Genomic DNA, 17209 nt, shown 5'->3' on the forward strand with positions numbered 1-17209 from the left:
GACGAGAGAGAGAGAGAGAGAGAGAGAGTCTGTCTTTGTGTCTTGGCTTAAGTGATCCACCAGCTAAGTTCTCGAATATTCTATTAGAGGTTAAATATATGATAAGGTAATGAGCCTCTTGAGGATCTATATGTGTGAGTCTGTGAGTCTGTAAGCCTGGCAGGTGTCTTCTCGCGTCTCCAGATAAGGGAAAGACTCGACATACGAATCTCTGGGAATCTGAGTCCTATGTGGCACCTCCAGCTGCTATGTTCCATCCCCTCCGCTAACTTGGGAGGGAGGAGGAGGGAGGTAGGGAGTGCTACGTCTTGTCAGGGTAGAACTACATCTACAGGGAGGGAGGTGAGGAAGGGAGGGAGGGAAGGGTGATCTCCTCTCCTTCATCCGTAGTCATGAGGAAGGGTAAAGACAAAGTGCCAGGAATAGTGCCTCATCCAAGTGCCAGAGAGAAGCAATGTCTTCCTCCGTCACCAGGAAGGAAGGAGGGCGATGGAGTGCCACTTCTAAGTTCGAGGGAAGAGCTATGTGGTCCTCAGTCGCCCGGGTGTGAGAGGGACGACACCGTGCCCACGTATCAGTGCCAGGGAGAGGTACCCTAAGACACCCCCCCCCCTCCCCCCTCGGTGTGCAGCAATGGGCGATAATTCATGAGACGACGACGATAAAGAGATTTTTGCTAACAAACGCGGTACAGAGCGTGGTTCATCAGGCGTGAGGAGGAACGAGCGGCAGGGGGAGCGTCGTTAGGCACCCCCACCACAGTGTATAAAACCTTCTGATATTGAGAGTTTATGAACCATGGCAAACCAGGCAGACACGACACCACATCACCTGATAAACCACCTCACAAACCACGATAACAAGAGCTTTTTATAGGCCTCATAAACTACAGTAACGAGAGCTTAAAGAGCCCTCACAAACCACGATAACGCGGAAATAGGCTAAACAAAGTCACAAACAAGATTAATAAGACTCCTAATAATCCACGGCTTAAAAACGCTAACTAAACCCCTCGAACAAAAACAAAACCGAACCCCCCATAAAACAGTAAAGGGGGGAGGGGGAGAAGAGGGGAGTGAAGGGAGGCTATGGGGAAGGGCAGAAGGGAGAGGGGAGGAAGTGAAGGGAGTGGAGGGGCATTTGGAGGAGGGAAGGAGGAGAGAGAGAGGGGAGAGGAGGGGGGAAGGGGAATGGAGGGAGAAGAGGAGAATGGAGGTGGGGGGAATGAGGAGGGGGAGAATGGAGGAGGAGGGGAGAAGGGAGGAATGAAAGATTGGGGAAACAACCATAACCTCCCTCACACTACTCAAAACAACAACAACACAACTCTCCACCCGCCCCCTGAGAAAAGAAACCCCTCCCCTCCTCACCCCTGGTTATAACGCCCAACAAAACCATAAAGAAATATTTATAACTAAAAGCCAACCCCACCCCCGCCAACCCCCACCCTCCCTCACCCACCCAGAAACAACACTAACAACGTCCACTAACGGGGTCCGAACGGTGGTGACTTAGGGTATATGACACGACCTAGAGAGCCAGAGAGCCAGTAAACCACCTCCAGCTGGCTCTTTAAAACCACCAGCTGAGGTTACTACTCTCAAAACATTCCTAAGTTAAAATTAAAATCTTTTTTTCTTTTGCGGCTGCGGTCAAGAACGACGGTATCTGAGTTGCGGTCGAGTCTCAAGTGTGGTTTAGACGCCATGAGATTATTCAACTTAACTAACCCCCTTTTTGAGTACGATGACCAGTTCTTTGAGTACAGTTAAGTAAACCAGTGAGTACCTTTGAGTACGATGATTTAATCCCTAGAATACGATGACTTAATCCCTTGAATACGATGACTTAATCCCTCGAATACGATGACTTAATCCCTCCAATACGATGAATTAATCCCTCGAATACGATGACTTAATCTCTCCAATACGATGACTTAATCCCTCGAATACGATGACTTAATCCTCTGAGAATTCAACTTAGTGTCGTAGTTTAAGTGAGTCTGTTAGTGTACGTTAGAGAGAGAGAGAGAGAGAGAGAGAGAGAGAGAGAGAGAGAGAGAGAGAGAGAGAGACTGACCACCCCTCCCTCTTCCCCTCCTCTACACTCCTTACTTAATTTACTGCATGGGCCGTCATAAAGAGGTGGAGCAGAGGGGGGGAAACTGTGGAGTGGTGGTGGTGGTGGACGGTATGTTGGTGGTGAAGTGGAGGTCAGTGGTGACACAGTTAATATGGTGCAGCACAGTCATATTACAGTCACAGTCACACTCACATCACAGTACAATCACAATCCTGTTATACCATTAATCCTGAGGCAGCATAGTCCTAGTACAGCAAAGTAATGTTACAGCACAGTCCTCAGGCAGAACAGTTTAGGTACATTACATAACAGTCCAGGTAAATTACAGCCACGTAACAACAAAAATGGACACACAGATTGCCATGAGAGAGAGAGAGAGAGAGAGAGAGAGAGAGAGAGAGAACAAGGTGTGGGTGGGAGGAAGGATTGGGAAAGAGCAGGGTTCAGATGGGAGAAGGGGGGTGTAGGAGGACCAGGGTGTGAAAGGGGGGGGAGAGAGGTGTGGAAGGGAGGGGTAGTGTAGGTAGAACAAGGTGAGAGAGTTGAGGGTGAGGAGAGAAGCGTTGGAGGGATAAGAAGAATGAAAATAAAGAGAGAGAGAGAGAGAGAGAGTAGAGAATAACACGAACAAGAGGAGAGTAAGTGAAGGGGAAGACTATGAGAGGGCGGGAGCAGTGGGCCCAGCAACAGGAGCTGGCACGGTTCACAAACTTCTCAAGTGTTCCCCCTTCACCCCGTCCTTCTCGCTACACACACACACACACACACACACACACACACACACACACACACACACCAGTACAGTCTTACTCAACAAAATATAAACGAGATACACATTAGAACTTTCATGAAGTATATTGTACACGTGGATAAGTACAGTACAGTACACTGGAGGAGCCTGGTTGTACAGTGCGCACACCGTTCTTCACTGTAGCCCCGCACACCACCACCACCACCACCACAGCCTCCAACAGCATAATAAAACACCAGCCATGATTTCTCTTCCCAAACCAGAGCCATAAACAGGTGACACATCAGAGCCTCAGAGACAGAAAATATATATTGTGTGTTGTGGGGCGGCGGTGTGTGTGTGTGGGGGGTGAGGCTTACATAAGATAACTGGAGGGGACCATGACGACGCCATTACCGGAGTGTATCTTATGGTCAGGCTACCCCCCCCCCTCCCCTCCCCCCGGGTACCAAGACCATTCAAAAGCTAGTTAATGGAACCTCTCCCACCATATTTGTCCGCCTGTACCTCGACCACATACCCATCCACCTGACGTGAGAATGAACAAACGGATTTGTCATTGTCGCATTTGTACAAGTCAATCAACTGACTGGCAACTCATCACAACACTGGGGCCTGACCGACACACTGCCACCAGCCTCCACACATAACACCATCACCCTCACTCTCTCTCACCATCACCAAATGACAATAACATAATTAAATATTAAATAATCATAACTAAGACCATGGCGACAAATATCTACTTAATTCCTGTAAAGTTTTCTGTAAAGTATTAAAATTATTAAAATACTGGAGAGTGACGGCAACCCATATTCAACAGCAGCCACCACCCACACCACAGGACGTACGTGTGTGTGTGTGTGTGTGTGTGTGTGTGTGTGTGTGTGTGTGTGTGTGTCCAAGACGAGATAATATTTTGTACCCCACTACTGACTAAAGTTAAGTTTGGGTATATCAAGTCCACAGTTATAAATAGTTACATTCATGGTGCAGTAATTCTCCGCTGGGTGCCACTGACCTTCAATACTCAAGTCACAACAAGTAGCTGACCTTAGAGAGATATTATATAGTTTCTTTATGGCATGACCTATTCCTGCTGTTCCTGTCGTTGCAGCTGTTGAAGGCGGGTGCAGCGCTGCCACTACCTTGTTCATAATAAGAACCGTGATCAGGTTTTAGAATCCACTTGAGGTTGAAATGTTGATGGGGAGTGAGCGAGGCGCCGAGGTGGTGTGGCACAGAGACCAGGGGGCTACTGCTACTACTACTACTGCTGCTATCACTATCACCACTACCACAATACCTACCACCACACCATACCCACCAACACACCATCCCCACCACCACCACAACCACCACACAACCACAACACCACCACCACCAAGATTCCCTGACACTACACTCACACATATATATATAAGTATAAACCCAAGGCTTACTTCATTAAAACTCTAAGTCAGAATGTAAATATAATCATCATGTATCATATTACATTATCATAAACACAATATTAATCTTCAGTCCTTCAGTGTAACTCAGTAAGTAGTTCACGCTAATTACTTCACATTATAGAGTTTTTGACTTATTTAGGCTGCCTTCTAGGACCTGTTGTCATCATCATTAGCATCACTTTATCACCTCATCATACTACTCATCGCGCGTCATAACAAACAAAACACACAAACAAACACAAAAACAAACAAACAAACAAACCAAAACAAATAAACAAACAAGAACAAAAACAAACTCGTGGGCAGGTGAGTGACGGAATGAAACACACTTGATATATTTACATTATCTCCACCACACACCTCCGCCTGGCTCAGTGGGAGAACAAACCTGTGGATCTTTTAACAACTAAACTGTGATTGACGACAAAAAGAAATTGGCCACACATTTTTTTTTGCGTATCAGAAATCAACATTCACATAAATAAAAAAAATTGACTTAAACATTACAAATCGCATGTTGGTCAGGTCAGGTCAGGTTAGGTCAGGTTAAGTTAGGTCAAGTTAGGTTAGGAGAGCTACTTAAATATGTAAATGCCAAAGCTTAAATCCTAAGGTTTAAGAGTTTGGGCTGATGTTAGGTCACAGGTGACTTGATACGCCCAGCTTAGTAGTCCAGGTGTCAGGTTCTTTGTAAAGTCAGACTGTGTTGCTAGTGAGCGGTAACAGTGAAACAAGATGTATTTACGTTTATAAAATGGGTTAGGTTAGGTTTAGTTGGGTTGGGTTGGGTTGGGTTGGGTTGGGTTGGGTTGGGTTGGGTTGGGTTGGGTTGGGTTGGGTTGGGTTGGGTTGGGTTGGGTTGGGTTGGGTTAGGTTAGGTTTAGTTTGGTTGGGTTGGGTTTTACCACCATCACTAACTCAACAATTTCAACGACTACATATGAACAAAAAACTTATTCACGTACAGACAGACACCAAGACGGTACTTCCATTATCCTCTTTCACGTTAAGAGGATCAGGCGGCGGGGTATAATAAAGGAGAATAAACGAGATAATAATCCTCACCTCACAAAATCTCGCTGAACTAAATCCCGTCAACATCACAACACGTAGTTAATAAAATCCCACCACAAAATAATCTCCTCAAAAATAAAATATAAATCCTCAACTTTATATTAGTGGTGGTGGAGGGAGTGGTAGTGGTAGAGGTGGTGGTGGTGGTGGTAGTAATAGTTGTAGTGGTGGTTGTAGTAGTGGTGGTGGTGAGTAGTGGTGGTGGCAAAATAGTAATAGTTGTGGTAATTGGTTGTAGTAGTGGTGGTGGTGGTGGTAGTAATAGTTGTAGTGGTGGTTGTAGTGGTAGAGGTGGTGGTGGTGGTGGTAGTAATAGTTGTAGTGGTAGTTGTAGTGGTGGTTGTAGGGCACTAAACACGAAACACTGATCAATTTCTAACTTAACCAGAGAGTAAGGTGGTCACAGGAAGGATATTTACTGCCGGGGATGAAGTAGCAGATATCGTACTGCTCTTTATAAAACACCTATCTTAATATATCGTACAAAATCCTTTCTTTTACAATAACTTTGACTAAAAATAAGAGAATAACCCAAGAGCATTTTTAATTCCTTATTTCTGATGATGGATTAAATAAAGGTACAAATTGGGGATATGGTTGTTGATGTAAATAAAACATTAAAATGCAGTTGATGTGAAGACAGCTTAGGATAGGACAGGATAGGATAGGATTCGTTAGGATAGGTAATGTTAGGATAGGATACGTTAGGATAGGTAATGTTAGCTTAGAGGTAATGTTAGCTTAGAGTAGCACAGGTTAGGTTAGGTTAGCTTAGAGTAGCACAGGTTAGGTTAGGTTAGCTTAGGTTAGCTTAGAGTAGCACAGGTTAGGTTAGGTTAGGTTAGCTTAGAGTAGCACAGGTTAGGTTAGGTTAGCTTAGAGTAGCACAGGTTAGGTTAGGCTAAAATAGTATAGGTCACGTACAGTTAAGGTAGATTAAGATACCTGAGGTGTGGTTAGGTTAAAAGAGATTAGGTTAAGGGGGGTGATTCCGGCCAACGACCCACCTGCTAAGCTAAGTGCAACACATTAAACTTGAACTAAGTGGATGGGACTCGTAAACTTCGCCCCAGGATGCTACACCACGGTCAAAGTTACCCCTTAAGACTTAATGGCGAGATAAGGGGCGCGCCATTAACGGGGTGAGTGGATAGACCATTATAACCAAATTTGTCTCTTAAAGAGTTAATCATTAATGGGTTTTAGGCGAGTTAATGGTGGCGACCCTTTACCTATTTCTTATTGGTTAATGGGTTGGACAAGCGGGGGGTATTATCACCATCTATATCCCTTAATAGTAAATGGGTAGCTAAGGGGGAACAAGCTATTAACTAAGTGGTCCCCTTAACAGTAAATAAACAGATAAGAAAGACCCGTTAATAGTTGAACCTTACCTCTCCCCTACTGGTTAATGGGTAATTAAGGGGTGACCATTAACAGATTGTGACGGAGGGTGGCAGGACCTATCTGATGTAGCTCTGGCTGCTGGCTCTAGCATGTTAATGAGGTTTTAGGGTGTGTGTGTGTGTGTGCTGTGTGTGTGTGTGTGTGTGTGTGTGTGTGTGTATCAAGTCCACCAGCAGGAGGTCATAGAAGAAACCCGGAAAACAAAAACGTATAAGCAACCTCATGTGACGTTGTATATAACCTGTGAGTGGCGTAGTAATCCAACCACCTACTCACTTTCACCTGTCGAGTATCAGGGTCGAATACTGTGTTGCCAAGCTATGACTCGACCCAGAAATAGTGGTCAAGTGTCACCCTCCCCCCCCACCTCCATCCATCCTCCCCAGCGCCCCACTAACTGTATTGGAGTGCTGGTAGAACTGTACCTTTGTGACTTGGTATTCAATTGCAGTAAATAAAAATGGAATATATAAATACCATGACAGTGAGACCTTACAGAATATTAAATTGGTGGTGTGGAATTTTTATACTGGGTTGTGTCCGGGTAGAGACACACACACACACACACACACACACACACACATACACACGTAAGCAAACAGCCAATAACATCATAGCTGTCCTTCTAAAATCGCCACCAACCAAAGCTAAGAAAAAATGAATCGCCCCGGAATTACACAGGCGACATTTCCTCTCTCCATCAATCACAGTTAAACATCTAAATGACTGTGGATGCTTGAACGCTCCAGGCCGGGATACATGGGACGGAAGTCATGATGAATTTAAATATATTCATGGTAGGTACTGACTGCCCCTCACTCCTAATCTCCACACAAGGAATTATTGAGCACTTGTCAACACACACACACACACACACACACACACACACACTCTTTACACACACACACACACACACACACACACACACACACACACACACACACACACACACACACACACACACACACACACACACACACACACACACACACACACACACACACACACACACAGAACAAAATGGTGCAAGTAGAGATTTCATTCACACACACACACACACACACACACACACACACACACACACACACACACACACACACACACACACACATGTACACATACGCCTGTATACACAAATATATTCATAGCCTGATGTCAACTGATAATAGAGTTTGCAAGGCCTCAATGGTAGGGGGGATGGGGGGGTGGAGGTCACGTGTGCCTGTCGTGACTGTCTCCATCTGACTGTTAGACTGGAAGCTCAGGATTACGACTGTCCTTGATGGCTTTACTTGTGGCTGATGGATTGAGTTAACTGTTAGAATGGAATGTTAAGACTGGTGGCTTACTGATGGCTGGAGAGTCTCAGAATTCAGGAATAGGCAGAAGGAAGGAAGGAAGGAAGGAAGGAAAACACAAGTTGCAGGAGGAAGGAGGGAAGGAAGGAAAACAGAAGCTGTAGGTAGAAGGAAGGAAGGAAAGCAAGAAATAAGAAAAGAAAGAAGGAAGGAAGGAAGGAACGAACGAACGAACACAGGAAGGAGCGAACGAACGAACGAACGAACGAACGAACGAAGGTAAAAGCTCCAGTCACCGCTTTAGTAAATACAGTTTATTAATAAGATAAGAACAGAAAGAAGAGATCACCTATACTTAAGACCATGTTGACGTCACCACTGCTCTCACGGGGAACCTCCTGATGGGGGGGTCCTGTTTGGCTCCTGAGTGATGTGGTAGGTCTTGGAAGAAGGACTTGGATAGGGTCTTTTTATAGAGGTCTTAAAAGGTGGATATTTTTAATGGATAAAAGACCCACAAGTTTAGATATTAAAAGACGTTTGGTGTCAGTCTCTCACACACACACACACACACACACACACACACACACACATACATGGCGTATTACCATAAGCGGCAACCCGTAAGAGCCAGGATTTAGCGAGAACGGCGAGGTTGATTGCGAGATAGAGGGGTTGATTGCGAGATAGAGGGGTTGATTGCGAGATAGAGGGGTTGATTGCGAGATACAGGGGTTGATTGAGAGATACAGGGGTTGATTGCGAGACAGAGGGGTTGATTGCGAGATACAGGGGTTGATTGCGAGATAGGGGTTGATTGCGAGATACAGGGGTTGATTGCAGATAGGGGTTGATTGCGAGATAGAGGGTTGATTGCGAGATAGAGGTTGATTGCGTGATGGGGGGTTGATTGAGAGATACAGGGGTTGATTGCGAGATACAGGGGTTGATTGCGAGATAGAGGGTTGATTGCGAGACAGAGGGGTTGATTGCGAGATAAGAGGGGTTGATTGCAGAGACACAGGGATTGATTGTGACTCCACCTCAGAGAACAAGAATATAGTACTGGGGAGGGAATAGGAAGGGAGGAGAGGTAGGGAGGAGGAGGGAGGAGAGGGAGAGCAGAAAGGCGTATCTATCATGTTTATCTCCGGCACAAGACACATGCCCCCCGGGAACCTAAACATCTAACTCTTTAGTCAGTTTGTGTTACGTACTTTATCGCCCCAGGGAGGATGGGTGTTTTTCCTCCCATTCCAGTGGCTGTCTCTTCTCCCCAGTCAAGTAAATCTCTCTTATCTCCAGTCTAGTAGGTGGCTAAGTCTCCCCAGTCAAGTAAATGTCTCTTCTCCCTCCCCAGTCTAGTAAGTGTCTTCTCCCCAGTCTATTAAGTGTCTCTTCTCCCCCAGTCTAGTACGTGTCTTTTCTCCCCAGTCTAGCAAGTGTTTTCTTCTCCCCAGTCTATTAAGTGTCTCTTCTCCCCCCCAGTCTATTAAGTGTCTATTCTCCCCAGTCTGTGGTGTCTCTCTTTCTCCCCCCAGTCTATTAAGTGTCTCTTCTCCCCAGTCTAGTACGTGTCTTTTCTCCCCAGTCTAGCAGGTGTTTTCTTCTCCAGTCTAGAATCTCTTCTCCCCAGCCGTGTCTCTTCTCCCCAGCAGGTGTAGCTCTTCTCCCCAGTAGGCTACCGCCCTCACCCCACTGAAATTACTCACCGGGCCCCAACCTGCTGACTCCTCCCTCATTAACTTTGTTTACCTTCCACGCACTTGACCTGACCTGACCTGACCTGACCCCACCTGAATTACCTTTCCAAGAGTTTCTGAGGTCATACACACACACACACACGACAATCACAACATACCCACCTGTACCAACAACTTCTACCACCACTATCAACCTTACCTACACCCTCCTACCACCACTACCACCCCTACCTACCACCCCCCACCTCCCCTTAAAGCTATCCTGAAGCAGAGAGGCCAACACACTCATACATCCCAACATACTCAATCTCATCTACCTGGTGTGTATATACAACGTCCTCTTCACCGTCAGTACACAAGACTCAGGTCCTCATAGACACAAAGGTAACAAGCGGCCCAATGTCCCCTTATACACACAAGGCGAGGTACTGATAGAATGATATACGGTAAAGTAAACACGGGTTGGCGGTCTTATATCAGTCGCTGCTATAAATGGTCGCTGGGTTGTGTTTGGTCTTATCACCTGACGATGTTCAATGGCTAAACGGTTGTGTGTGTGGGGAGGGCGATTTATTAATAAGAGGCGGTCGTGCGAGGTGAGGGACACGGTGACTGCTGCATTAGTAAGTTACAGTAGTGGCGATCAGGTAACATTGTGCAGGCAAGCAAGCAGAGGAGGTGGTAAGGTGTTAAAGGAATTGTAGTTGTTAGTTTGTGTTTTGTTGTTTGTGAAGTGTCTTGTTGTTTGTGTTTGTAAAGTTCATTGTTGTTTGTGTTTTTAAAGTTCCTTGTTTGTGTTTGTTGAGTCTCTTGAATAATGTTAATTTACAGAGTTCTTGGTTTTGTGTTTACAGAGCCTTGAAATTTGTTTACAGAATGCCTTGAAAGATGTTTGTTTACAGAATCCCCTGAGAGTATTTTAATGAGACACAAAGACTAATAAAGACCCTGAAAGTAACCAATACCATTTTTAAAGACCGTGAAAAACCCTGAAGACCTCGAGTGATATTGAAAGACCATATAGGACCCCCAGGAGGACCCTGAAAGACTCTAAAAGACCCCTAGAAAATTATGAAGGATGTTTTTAATGGCCTCCTCGTGTGTGTGTGTGTGTGTGTGTGTGATAATAATAATAGTCCGTCTCCAAGTCAGTATTACCAACAACTTCCCCAAAATTAACCCCCTTGACACCATAACCACACATTAACCAACCAATCGTCACACACGCCATCAACCACAACACCAATAACCAACAACCACTCATCAACCAGAAGTAGTGTAGCCAGAACTTACCAGTGATGCCATCCACCATCCAGCTCAACTAAACTAGTGATGTCAACGATCGTCCATATCAACCCCATCTGGCAACAGTGTCTCGAGTGCGCATGGCGGTGTTGTTTTGATGACGTCACTAACCTGCAAAGACAAGAGAATTCACGTTAGGTTAAAAAATATATATATTACCCACATTTATTACTTTAACAACTAAAAACAAACACAAACAAATACAAACAAAAACATGGAACAAATGACTAAAAACATTATATAGTAACTCTCAATAAACTATATCACTCCCGATTAACATATAAGTAGCTCTTAACTCATCATAGCTGGAGTGATGAGGGTCCAATTTTACGTAATGTTTAATGGTTCAGTTTTAAATAATTCTGTCAACACAAACACTTTATAACCCTAGCAACAACAACAACATCAACAACCACTATAATAATAACAACAACCACAGAAATAATAAACAGAACCACAACAAGAATAACACAAGAACAAGAACAACAACAACAAACACAAGAACAACAATCACAACAATAACAAGAACAACAAACACAACAATAACACAAGAACAACAACCACAAAAATAACACAAGAACAACAACCACAACAATAACACAAGAACAACAACCACAACAATAAACAAGAACAACAACCACAACAATAACAACACCAACAAACAACAACACAAGAACAACAACCAATAACACAGAACAACAACACACAATAAACAAACAACAAATAACACAAAACAATACAAAAAAGAAAAAAAACAAATATAAGAACAACAACCACAAATAACATAAGAACAACAACCACAACAATAACACAAGAACAACAACCACAACAATAACAACACCAACAACAACAACAATAACATAAGAACAACAATCACAACAATAACACAAAAACAACAACCACAATAATAACACAAGAACAACCATAAAAATAATAAGAAACACAATAATAAGCACAACAACACCACTAACTACCACAACACCCACAACACCACTAACTACCACAACACCACTAACTACAACAACCAGAACAGCACCACTAACTACCACAGCCAGAACAGCACCACTAAATCACCACAGCCAGAACAGCACCACTAACTACCACAGCCAGAACAGCACCACTAACTACCACAGCCAGAACAGCACCACTAACTACCACAACACTAATCCACCAACACCCACAACACCACTAACTACAACAACCAGAACAGCACCACTAACTACAACAACCAGAACAGCACCACTAACTACCACAGCCAGAACAGCACCACTAACTACCACAGCCAGAACAGCACCACTAACTACCACAGCCAGAACAGCACCACTTAACTACCACAACAACACCAACTACCACAACACCAGCAACACCACTAACTACAACAACCAGAAAAGCACCACTAACTACAACAACCAGAACAGCACCACTAACTACCACAGCCAGAACAGCACCACTAACTACCACAGCCAGAACAGCACCACTAACCACAGCCAGAACAGCACCACTAACTACCACAACACCACTAACTACCACAACACCCACAACACCACTAACTACAACAACCAGAACAGCACCACTAACTACCACAGCCAGAACAGCACCACTAACTACCACAGCCAGAACAGCACCACTAACTACCAACAACACTAACTACCACAACAACAATCACTAACTACCACAACACCCACAACAACACAATAGACATAATCAACATACCATAACCTGAGTCATAATTCATTACCTCCAGTATAAATGAGTGTCGTTAATGACTAAACAACCTGACTAACTCGGATCATTACAGCTATACCTCAACGTCCAGAACTACCACCCAGCTAATGCCACACTAGTTCATGACACCAATTACCATTAACAACTCTCGTAAATTAATATTAACAAGCGTGGCCAAATGAACTTAACTAATGTCGGTAACTAACATCTTGGATAATTAGTTTTAGTTAATGACAAGTATTATATAGGTAATTCGTTTACGGATTAGTTGTATACACCAGTTTATTTCATTTGAAGAGTAACCAACTTATTGTTACCTGGTTTGGTTAGGTTAGGGTAATTAATTTTCAGGTGATCCAAATTTTCAATCAAGTGAAGTCATTTTACAACACTCAAAACACTGCCACACAGGACGTGACCAAGAACTGCTGTGTGTACGTGGTGGCGTCCCGTGAGGGGGGTGGCCAGGGCCCTTGTTGTTTGTGTGTGTGTCTTACTGGATCACATGAATATTAGCCACCCTAGCTTATTTTCCTTAAAGATTAACTACCCTAACGCTAACTTAACCTAAATCAACGTTAACCTAACCTAACGTAAACTAATGCTAAAGCTAAACTAACCTAATACAATCTAATAAAGTCAAGAACAAAAAAAAACACTTCTACCAGCGTACACTTAAGGCAAATTCCTACACTAACATGACACCACCACTCTTACCGTGTGTACAGTCCATAATCGTATGTAGATTCTCCGCGTACAAAAAAAAACGTAGGAACACACAAAACTCCTCGGTGCATCCCAGTTAGACGTGAGAGGGATGAGGTGGGATTCCGAAGTTAAAGAGAAAAGCGGGGAAGTCTGCTGTGACTGGACCTTTCTTCGACGGTGGGGGATAACTAGCCCAGAACAAGTGACCATCGCTATGCCCAGTATTACCAACACGTACCCGTAACAATATCGAAGCTTCATGAACCACTGCAATTAATTATCTGACCCTCAATATATTATTATAAACTGATCGTGTGTGTGTGTGTCGCGGCATCACGTGTGAAGATCAACACCTCCCACCGGCACCGTCAGGAACAGTCTATAGCAAACATCTCAAGAAGCTCAGGTAAACAGTATCAATTTTCTCGAGTACTCCTGCCAAAGCGGGCGGCGGCCAATCACCAACGAGAGAGATTTAACGTCATAGTCTCAGATGCCATAACAACCAATCATGAATAAGCAAAGACTTGACGTCACACTTCAGGCAGCCGCTACAGCCAATCATGAGTGAGTTTTGGTTCAACTTCCCCAAGATTCAAATCGAAGATGTCAACAAACCAAGGAGTGAGTCAACGCCTGATGCACTTCACCGATTTCTTCCATTTATATTAAGAGAATTTATCAAGCCATCAAACACGAGGATGATCGAAGAGGGAAAAAACTCTTAAAAGGAAAAGCTCTTAGAGGAATTATTGGTGTCTTGCGAATTAACGGAACTCAAGAGATAAAGATGAGAGGGAATATTGAACTCCTTGGAAAATACATTACGGTAATGGCCATCAACTGAAGATTAGGGACTCAAGTTTATTTTACTTTAAGACTAACCTAACCTAACCTAACCTAACCTAACCTAACCTAACCTAACCTAACCTAACCTAACCTAACTTAACCTAACCTCATCAAAACAAACAATAATAATACTTGTTCTAAATGAGTAAAATAAACTATATAATGATGTCATAAGATTATCTAGCTGATATAACTTACGGCAACAAAGATGGCGGCAAAATAGCACAGAGACTCTACCGTAACTCTAGTCCTGGTATCTCTCTCTCTCTCTCTCTCTCTCTCTCTCTTATCAACGACAAATTATTTTTTTTTTCCCTCTTTATACGAACATTTATCGGCACTGCCCCATTATTTATTTCTTTCCTTGACACGAAGGCTTAAAAAGAAAGGCGATGATAACTCCGGGAAGAGGGAGAGGAGGAGGTGGAGGGCGAGAAGAGAAGAGAATAGGTAGGAGAGGAAGAGAAGAAGAGGAGGAGGAGGGGATGAGGGAGGAGTCTGGTAAGGTGTGATGTCGTTTGTCATGGTGGTGGTGGTGGTGGTGGTGGTGGTGGTGGTGGTGGTGGTGGTGGTGGTGATGGTGGTGGTGGTGGTGGTGGTGGTGGTGGTGGTGGTGGTGGTGGTGGTGGTGGTGGTGGTGGTGGTGGTGGTGGTGGTGGTGGTGGTGGTGGTGGTGGTGGTGGTGGTGGTGGTGATGGTGGGTGATGGTGGTGGTGGTGGTGGTAAAGAGTGGTGGTAAGGATGGTGGAAGGTGGTGGTAGTAGTGTTGGTAGGTGGTGATGAAAGGTAGTGGCGTGTATGATAATAAAAATATATATATATATAATAATAATAACACACACACACACACACACACACACACACACACACACACACACACACACACACACACACACACACACACACCACATACAAAACCCCAGCAGTTACCCATATCGGTCCTTACCCCTGGCTGTGAGCTGACCCCAATACTATTTCAGGTGAGTATTTTAGTTGACCTTTTTACAATAAAAAAAAGTACAAATTTATGAGGTTATTGAAAGGTCATTAGTGAGTTAATTCTGTAGTTTTGTTGGTAATTAGTGTCTTATTTTGAAAGGTCATTAGTGAGTAAATTGTGTAGTTTTGTTGGTAATTAGTGTCTTAAGTATATTTTATTTTGTATTGATTATCCTAATTATGTTTAACGATAGTTTAGGATTAATTATTATGGTTTGGGTTAACTACTATAATCTATTGACCTAGCAGGACACCCACAATCACACCCCCGGCACGCCCACATCCACCCCCACCAACCAGCACGCCCACATCCACCAACCAGCACGCCCTCATCCACCCGTGCCTAACTACCAGCACGCCCACATCCACCCCCGCCCACGCTCAGAGACCATCAGACCAGAGAGAGGCACAATCAGACGGCCATCATAGCTGACAGCAGTCGTATATATATGATGGGCTCAGCCTCTTGTGTGTGTGTGTGTGAGAGAGAGAGAGAGAGAGAGAGAGAGAGAGAGAGAGAGAGAGAGAGAGAGAGAGAGAGAGAGAGAGAGAGAGAGACTAGAGTCAATACTATCGCTACCACAATCACCTCTAACCACCACCACCACCACACCACAAACCAACCATCACTAGCATCACCATCACCCACCACCACCATCCCCCACCACAACCATCACCACCACTACCACCCTCACCATCACTACCACCATCACCACCTCTAACCACCACCACCACCACAACCAACCATCACTAGCATCACCATCACCACCCACCACCACCATCCCCCCACCACAACCATCACCACCACTATCACCCCCTCACCATCACTACCACCATCACCACCCCTAACCACCACCACCACCACAACCAACCATCACTAGCATCACCATCACCACCCACCACCACCATCCCCCACCACAACCATCACCACCACTATCACCCCTCACCCATCACCACCCCTAACCACCACCATGTTTCTCACCAGCTGTCACATCGTTACATAACCACCAGCTGTGACCACCACCCCTCGACACCCTCCGCCACCCTCTCAGTACATGAACACACACACACACACACACACACACACACGAACTCTAAATAAACAGATCAACCTTCAGCGATGATCAGTTTGGGAATCAATTAGTTTAAAACTGATCAGAAAACGATCAACCACTTAACCTAACCTAACCTAACCTAACCTAACCTAACCTAACCTAACCTAACATAACGTAACCTAACCTAACGTAACAACTTAACTCGACATACAAAGTACACCTCAAAACACACACATTACTATCCGTTTTATTATACGAGTTATCTGGCATTAGCAAAACACAAAACACACATAAAACACACATAAAAACACGGACAAAAAAAAAACACGGACAAAAAACACTATCTAATTCCCCGTTACATTCCTGTTTTATAGTACTCTTGAGACATAAACTACATCAAGAGTTACTATCATGTTTTATAGTACTCTTGATATATATAAAGTACATAATGAGTACATAAAATAGTAATTGAAGCCCATGGGGGGGGAGGGAGGAGGAGGGAGGAGGAGGAGGGGAGGAGGGGGCTGGTAGCCTGTATGGTTCTTCTTCTTCTTCTTCTTCTTCTTCTTCTTCTTCCTCCCATAATCCTTCCTGCCTCGTCTTCCTCACCACTTACATCATCCTCATTCCCTCCCCCATCACCCTTCAAACACATTCCCATCACTACCCAACACATCTCCCCACCACCTAGCCTCCCCATCACCTCTACCCTTCTACCACCACCCCTATTCACCCCAATACCACCCAAACATACTCTCCCCATCACCCTTCTCCTCCCACCACCACCATACACTACCAT

Source organism: Homarus americanus, unplaced genomic scaffold (genome assembly GCF_018991925.1).
Source record: "Homarus americanus isolate GMGI-L3 unplaced genomic scaffold, GMGI_Hamer_2.0 scaffold21796, whole genome shotgun sequence".
Taxonomy (NCBI): domain Eukaryota; kingdom Metazoa; phylum Arthropoda; class Malacostraca; order Decapoda; family Nephropidae; genus Homarus; species Homarus americanus.